General features: G+C 39.0%; 1 non-coding gene and 10 pseudogenes across 1 annotated transcript; all 11 read right to left on the reverse strand.

Moving 5' to 3' along the window:
- Window positions 1-51: 51 nt before the first annotated feature.
- Window positions 52-169, reverse strand: LOC122338424 (annotated as a pseudogene).
- Window positions 170-828: 659 nt separating this feature from the next.
- Window positions 829-947, reverse strand: LOC122338406 (annotated as a pseudogene).
- A 664-nt stretch (window positions 948-1611) lies between these two features.
- Window positions 1612-1732, reverse strand: LOC122338421 (annotated as a pseudogene).
- A 1058-nt stretch (window positions 1733-2790) lies between these two features.
- On the reverse strand, window positions 2791-2911 carry LOC122338420 (annotated as a pseudogene).
- A 276-nt stretch (window positions 2912-3187) lies between these two features.
- LOC122338400 lies at window positions 3188-3305 on the reverse strand (annotated as a pseudogene).
- Window positions 3306-3583: 278 nt separating this feature from the next.
- On the reverse strand, window positions 3584-3700 carry LOC122338423 (annotated as a pseudogene).
- Window positions 3701-3976: 276 nt separating this feature from the next.
- LOC122338401 lies at window positions 3977-4099 on the reverse strand (annotated as a pseudogene).
- Window positions 4100-4373: 274 nt separating this feature from the next.
- LOC122338441 lies at window positions 4374-4492 on the reverse strand. The gene has a single exon (XR_006249779.1). It is a non-coding gene; the product is annotated as a 5S ribosomal RNA (ribosomal RNA).
- Window positions 4493-4767: 275 nt separating this feature from the next.
- Window positions 4768-4886, reverse strand: LOC122338457 (annotated as a pseudogene).
- Window positions 4887-5163: 277 nt separating this feature from the next.
- Window positions 5164-5281, reverse strand: LOC122338405 (annotated as a pseudogene).
- Window positions 5282-5556: 275 nt separating this feature from the next.
- Window positions 5557-5674, reverse strand: LOC122338425 (annotated as a pseudogene).
- Window positions 5675-6000: the final 326 nt, after the last annotated feature.

A 6000-nucleotide genomic window follows, 5' to 3' on the forward strand; every position in this document is an offset into this window, starting at 1 on the left:
GGCCACACTAAGGGCCAGTGTATTAGATTAAGTAGTGAAAAAACTCAAAAACTTACACAGCACCTGGTATTCCTAGGCAGTCTCCCATCCAAGTACTAACTAGGCCCAACTCTGCTTAGCTTCTGAGATCAGGCGAGATCAGGCGTGAACAGGTGGGATGGCCGTGTGAAAGCTGCTGCAAAAAGCCCCTATTTTTAAGGTGAGGCACACTAAGTGCCATTATACTAGATAAGTAATGAATGAAATACAAAAAATACTTCAAAATGAGCTACATTAAAGATAAGAGCATTAGTTAAGTAGTTAAAAACAGTCAAACTCTGTTTAAAGAACAGCTACTTTAAAGGCAATTGAATTAAGCAGTAAAGAAATCAAAGAGCTGGTCAAACTTTGGCCACACTAAGGGCCAGTGTATTAGATAAGTAGTGAAAAAACTCAAAACTTACAGCACCTGGTATTCCTAGGCAGTCTCCCATCCAAGTACTAACTAGGCCCAACTCTGCTTAGCTTCTGAGATCAGGCGAGATCAGGCGTGAACAGCAGGTGGGATGGCGCGTGAAAGCTGCTGCAAAAGCCCCTATTTTAAGGTGAGGCACACTAAGTGCCATTATACTAGATAAGTAATGAATGAAATACAAAAAAATACTTCAAAATGAGCTACATTAAAGATAAGAGCATTAGTTAAGTAGTTAAAAACAGTCAAACTCTTTTTAAAGAACAGCTACTTTAAAGGCAATTGAATTAAATAAGCAGTAAGGGAAAGCAAGAGAGCTGGTCAAACTTTGGCCACACTAAGGGCCAGTGTATTAGATAAGTAGTGAAAAAACTCAAAACTTACAGCACCTGGTATTCCTAGGCAGTCTCCCATCCAAGTACTAACTAGGCCCAACTCTGCTTAGCTTCTGAGATCAGGCGAGATCAGGCGTGAACAGGGTGGGATGGCCGTGCGAAAGCTGCTGCAAAAGCCCCTATTTTAAGGTGAGGCACACTAAGTGCCATTATACTAGATAAGTAATGAATGAAATACAAAAAATACTTCAAAATGAGCTACATTAAAGATAAGAGCATTAGTTAAGTAGTTAAAAACAGTCAAACTCTGTTTTAAGAACAGCTACTTTAAAGGCAATTGAATTAATTAAGCAGTAAAGGAAATCAAAGAGCTGGTCAAACTTTGGCCACACTAAGGAACCAGTGTATTAGATAAGTAGTGAAAAAACTCAAAAACTTACAGCACCTGGTATTCCTAGGCAGTCTCCCATCCAGAAGTACTAACTAGGCCCAACTCTGTAGCTTCTGAGATCAGGCGAGATCAGGCGTGAGCAGGGTGGGATGGCCGTGCGAAAGCTGCTGCAAAAGCCCCTATTTTAAGGTGAGGCACACTAAGTGCCATTATACTAGATAAGTAATGAATGAAATACAAAAAAATACTTCAAAATGAGCTACATTAAAGATAAGAGCATTAGTTAAGTAGTTAAAAACAGTCAAACTCTGTTTAAAGAACAGCTACTTTAAAGGCAATTGAATTAAATAAGCAGTAAAGGAAAGCAAAGAGCTGGTCAAACTTTGGCCACACTAAGGGAGCCAGTGTATTAGATAAGTAGTGAAAAAACTCAAAACTTACAGCACCTGGTATTCCTAGGCAGTCTCCCATCCAAGTACTAACTAGGCCCAACTCTGCTTAGCTTCTGAGATCAGGCGAGATCAGGCGTGAACAGGGTGTGGTACGTCCGTAAGCAAAAGCTGTTGCAAAAAAGCCCCTATTTTAAGGTGAGGCACACTAAATTGCCATTATACTAGATAAGTAATGAATGAAATACAAAAAAATACTTCAAAATGAGCTACATTAAAGATAAGAGCATTAGTTAAGTAGTTAAAAACAGTCAAACTCTGTTTAAAGAACAGCTACTTTAAAGGCAATTGAATTAAATAAGCAGTAAAGGAAAGCAAAGAAGCTGGTCAAACTTTGGCCACACTAAGGGCCAGTGTATTAGATAAGTAGTGAAAAAACTCAAAACTTACAGCACCTGGTATTCCTAGGCAGTCTCCCATCCAAGTACTAACTAGGCCCAACTCTGTAGCTTCTGAGATCAGGCGAGATCAGGCGTGAACAGGGTGGTATAATCCGTGAAAGCTGCTGCAAAAAGCCCCTATTTTTAAGGTGAGGCACACTAAGTGCCATTATACTAGATAAGTAATGAATGAAATACAAAAAAATACTTCAAAATGAGCTACATTAAAGATAAGAGCATTAGTTAAGTAGTTAAAAACAGTCAAACTCTGTTTAAAGAACAGCTACTTTAAAGGCAATTGAATTAAATAAGCAGTGAGGGGAAAGCAAAGAGCTGGTCAAACTTTGGCCACACTAAGAGGCCAGTGTATTAGATTAGTAGTGAAAAAACTCAAAAACTTACAGCACCTGGTATTCCTAGGCAGTCTCCCATCCAAGTACTAACTAGGCCCACTCTGCTTAGCTTCTGAGATCAGGCGAGATCAGGCGTGAACTGGGTGGGATGGCCGTGGTGAAAGCTGCTGCAAAAGCCCCTATTTTAAGGTGAGGCACACTAAGTGCCATTATACTAGATAAGTAATGAATGAAATACAAAAAATACTTCAAAATGAGCTACATTAAAGATAAGAGCATTAGTTAAGTAGTTAAAAACAGTCAAACTCTGTTTAAAGAACAGCTACTTTAAAGGCAATTGAATTAAATAAGCAGTAAGGAAAGCAAAGAGCTGGTCAAACTTTGGCCACACTAAGGGCCAGTGTATTAGATAAGTAGTGAAAAAACTCAAAAACTTACAGCACCTGGTATTCCTAGGCAGTCTCCCATCCAAGTACTAACTAGGCCCAACTCTGCTTAGCTTCTGAGATCAGGCGAGATCAGGCGTGAACAGAGGGTGGTATGGCCGTGCTTGAAAGCTGCTGCAAAAAGCCCTATTTTAAGGTGAGGCACACTAAGTGCCATTATACTAGATAAGTAATGAATGAAATACAAAAAATACTTTCAAAATGAGCTACATTAAAGATAAGAGCATTAGTTAAGTAGTTAAAAACAGTCAAACTCTGTTTAAAGAACAGCTACTTTAAAGGCAATTGAATTAAATAAGCAGTAAAGGGAAAGCAAAGAGCTGGTCAAACTTTGGCCACACTAAGAGGCCAGTGTATTAGATAAGTAGTGAAAAAACTCAAAAACTTACAGCACCTGGTATTCCTAGGCAGTCTCCCATCCAAGTACTAACTAGGCCCAACTCTCTTAGCTTCTGAGATCAGGCGAGATCAGGCGTGAACAGGGTGGTATGGCCGTAAGCGAAAGCTGCTGCAAAAGCCCTATTTTTAAGGTGAGGCACACTAGAAGTGCCATTATACTAGATAAGTAATGAATGAAATACAAAAAAATACTTTCAAAATGAGCTACATTAAAGATAAGAGCATTAGTTAAGTAGTTAAAAACAGTCAAACTCTGTTTAAAGAACAGCTACTTTAAAGGCAATTGAATTAAATAAGCAGTAAGGGGAAAGCAAAGAGCTGGTCAAACTTTGGCCACACTAAGGGCCAGTGTATTAGATAAGTAGTGAAAAAACTCAAAAACTTACAGCACCTGGTATTCCTAGGCAGTCTCCCATCCAAGTACTAACTAGGCCCAACTCTGTAGCTTCTGAGATCAGGCGAGATCAGGCGTGAACAGGGTGGTATGGCCGTAAAGTGAAAGCTGCTGCAAAAAGCCCCTATTTTAAGGTGAGGCACACTAAGTGCCATTATACTAGATAAGTAATGAATGAAATACAAAAAAATACTTCAAAATGAGCTACATTAAAGATAAGAGCATTAGTTAAGTAGTTAAAAACAGTCAAACTATTTTTTAAAGAACAGCTACTTTAAAGGCAATTGAATTAAATAAGCAGTAAGGGAAAGCAAAGAGCTGGTCAAACTTTGGCCACACTAAGGGCCAGTGTATTAGATAAGTAGTGAAAAAACTCAAAACTTACAGCACCTGGTATTCCTAGGCAGTCTCCCATCCAAGTACTAACTAGGCCCAACTCTGCTTAGCTTCTGAGATCAGGACGCGAGATCAGGGCGTGAACAGGGTGGGATGGCCGTAAGTGAAAGCTGCTGCAAAAAGCCCCTATTTTAAGGTGAGGCACACTAAGTGCCATTATACTAGATAAGTAATGAATGAAATACAAAAAATACTTCAAAATGAGCTACATTAAAGATAAGAGCATTAGTTAAGTAGTTAAAAACAGTCAAACTCTGTTTAAAGAACAGCTACTTTAAAGGCAATTGAATTAAATAAGCAGTAAGGGAAAGCAAAGAGCTGGTCAAACTTTGGCCACACTAAGGGCCAGTGTATTAGATAAGTAGTGAAAAAACTCAAAAACTTACAGCACCTGGTATTCCTAGGCAGTCTCCCATCCAAGTACTAACTAGGCCCAACTCTGCTTAGCTTCTGAGATCAGACGAGATCAGGCGTGAACAGGGTGGTATGGCCGTAAGCGAAAGCTGCTGCAAAAGCCCCCTATTTTAAGGTGAGGCACACTAAGTGCCATTATACTAGATAAATAATGAATGAAATACAAAAAAATACTTCAAAATGAGCTACATTAAAGATAAGAGCATTAGTTAAGTAGTTAAAAACAGTCAAACTCTGTTTAAAGAACAGCTACTTTAAAGGCAATTGAATTAAATAAGCAGTAAGGGAAAGCAAAGAGCTGGTCAAACTTTGGCCACACTAAGGGCCAGTGTATTAGATAAGTAGTGAAAAAACTCAAAAACTTACAGCACCTGGTATTCCTAGGCAGTCTCCCATCCAAGTACTAACTAGGCCCAACTCTGCTTAGCTTCTGAGATCAGACGAGATCAGGCGTGAACAGGGTGGGATGGCCGTAAGCGAAAGCTGCTGCAAAAAGCCCCTATTTTAAGGTGAGGCACACTAAGTGCCATTATACTAGATAAGTAATGAATGAAATACAAAAAAAAATACTTCAAAATGAGCTACATTAAAGATAAGAGCATTAGTTAAGTAGTTAAAAACAGTCAAACTCTGTTTAAAGAACAGCTACTTTAAAGGCAATTGAATTAAATAAGCAGTAAAGGAAAGCAAAGAGCTGGTCAAACTTTGGCCACACTAAGGGCCAGTGTATTAGATAAGTAGTGAAAAAACTCAAAAACTTACAGCACCTGGTATTCCTAGGCAGTCTCCCATCCAAGTACTAACTAGGCCCAACTCTGCTTAGCTTCTGAGATCAGGCGAGATCAGGCGTGAACAGGGTGGGATGGCGTAAGTGAAAGCTGCTGCAAAAAGCCCCTATTTTAAGGTGAGGCACACTAAGTGCCATTATACTAGATAAGTAATGAATGAAATACAAAAAAAATACTTCAAAATGAGCTACATTAAAGATAAGAGCATTAGTTAAGTAGTTAAAACAGTCAAACTCTGTTTAAAGAACAGCTACTTTAAAGGCAATTGAATTAAATAAGCAGTAAGGGAAAGCAAAGAGCTGGTCAAACTTTGGCCACACTAAGGGCCAGTGTATTAGATAAGTAGTGAAAAAACTCAAAAACTTACAGCACCTGGTATTCCTAGGCAGTCTCCCATCCAAGTACTAACTAGGCCCAACTCTGTAGCTTCTGAGATCAGGCGAGATCAGGCGTGAACAGAGTGGTATGGTCCGTAAGCAAAAAGCTGCTGCAAAAAGCCCCTATTTTAAGGTGAGGCACACTAAGTGCCATTATACTAGATAAGTAATGAATGAAATACAAAAAAAATACTTCAAAATGAGCTACATTAAAGATAAGAGCATTAGTTAAGTAGTTAAAAACAGTCAAACTCTCTGTTTAAAGAACAGCTACTTTAAAGGCAATTGAATTAAATAAACAGTAAAGGAAAGCAAAGAGCTGGTCAAACTTTGGCCACACTAAGGGCCAGTGTATTAGATAAGTAGAGATCAGGCGTGAACAGGGTGGGATGGCCGTGCTAGAAAGCTGCTGCAAAAGCCCTATTTT

Source organism: Puntigrus tetrazona, unplaced genomic scaffold, assembly GCF_018831695.1.
Source record: "Puntigrus tetrazona isolate hp1 unplaced genomic scaffold, ASM1883169v1 S000000984, whole genome shotgun sequence".
In the NCBI taxonomy this organism is placed as follows: Eukaryota; Metazoa; Chordata; class Actinopteri; order Cypriniformes; family Cyprinidae; genus Puntigrus; species Puntigrus tetrazona.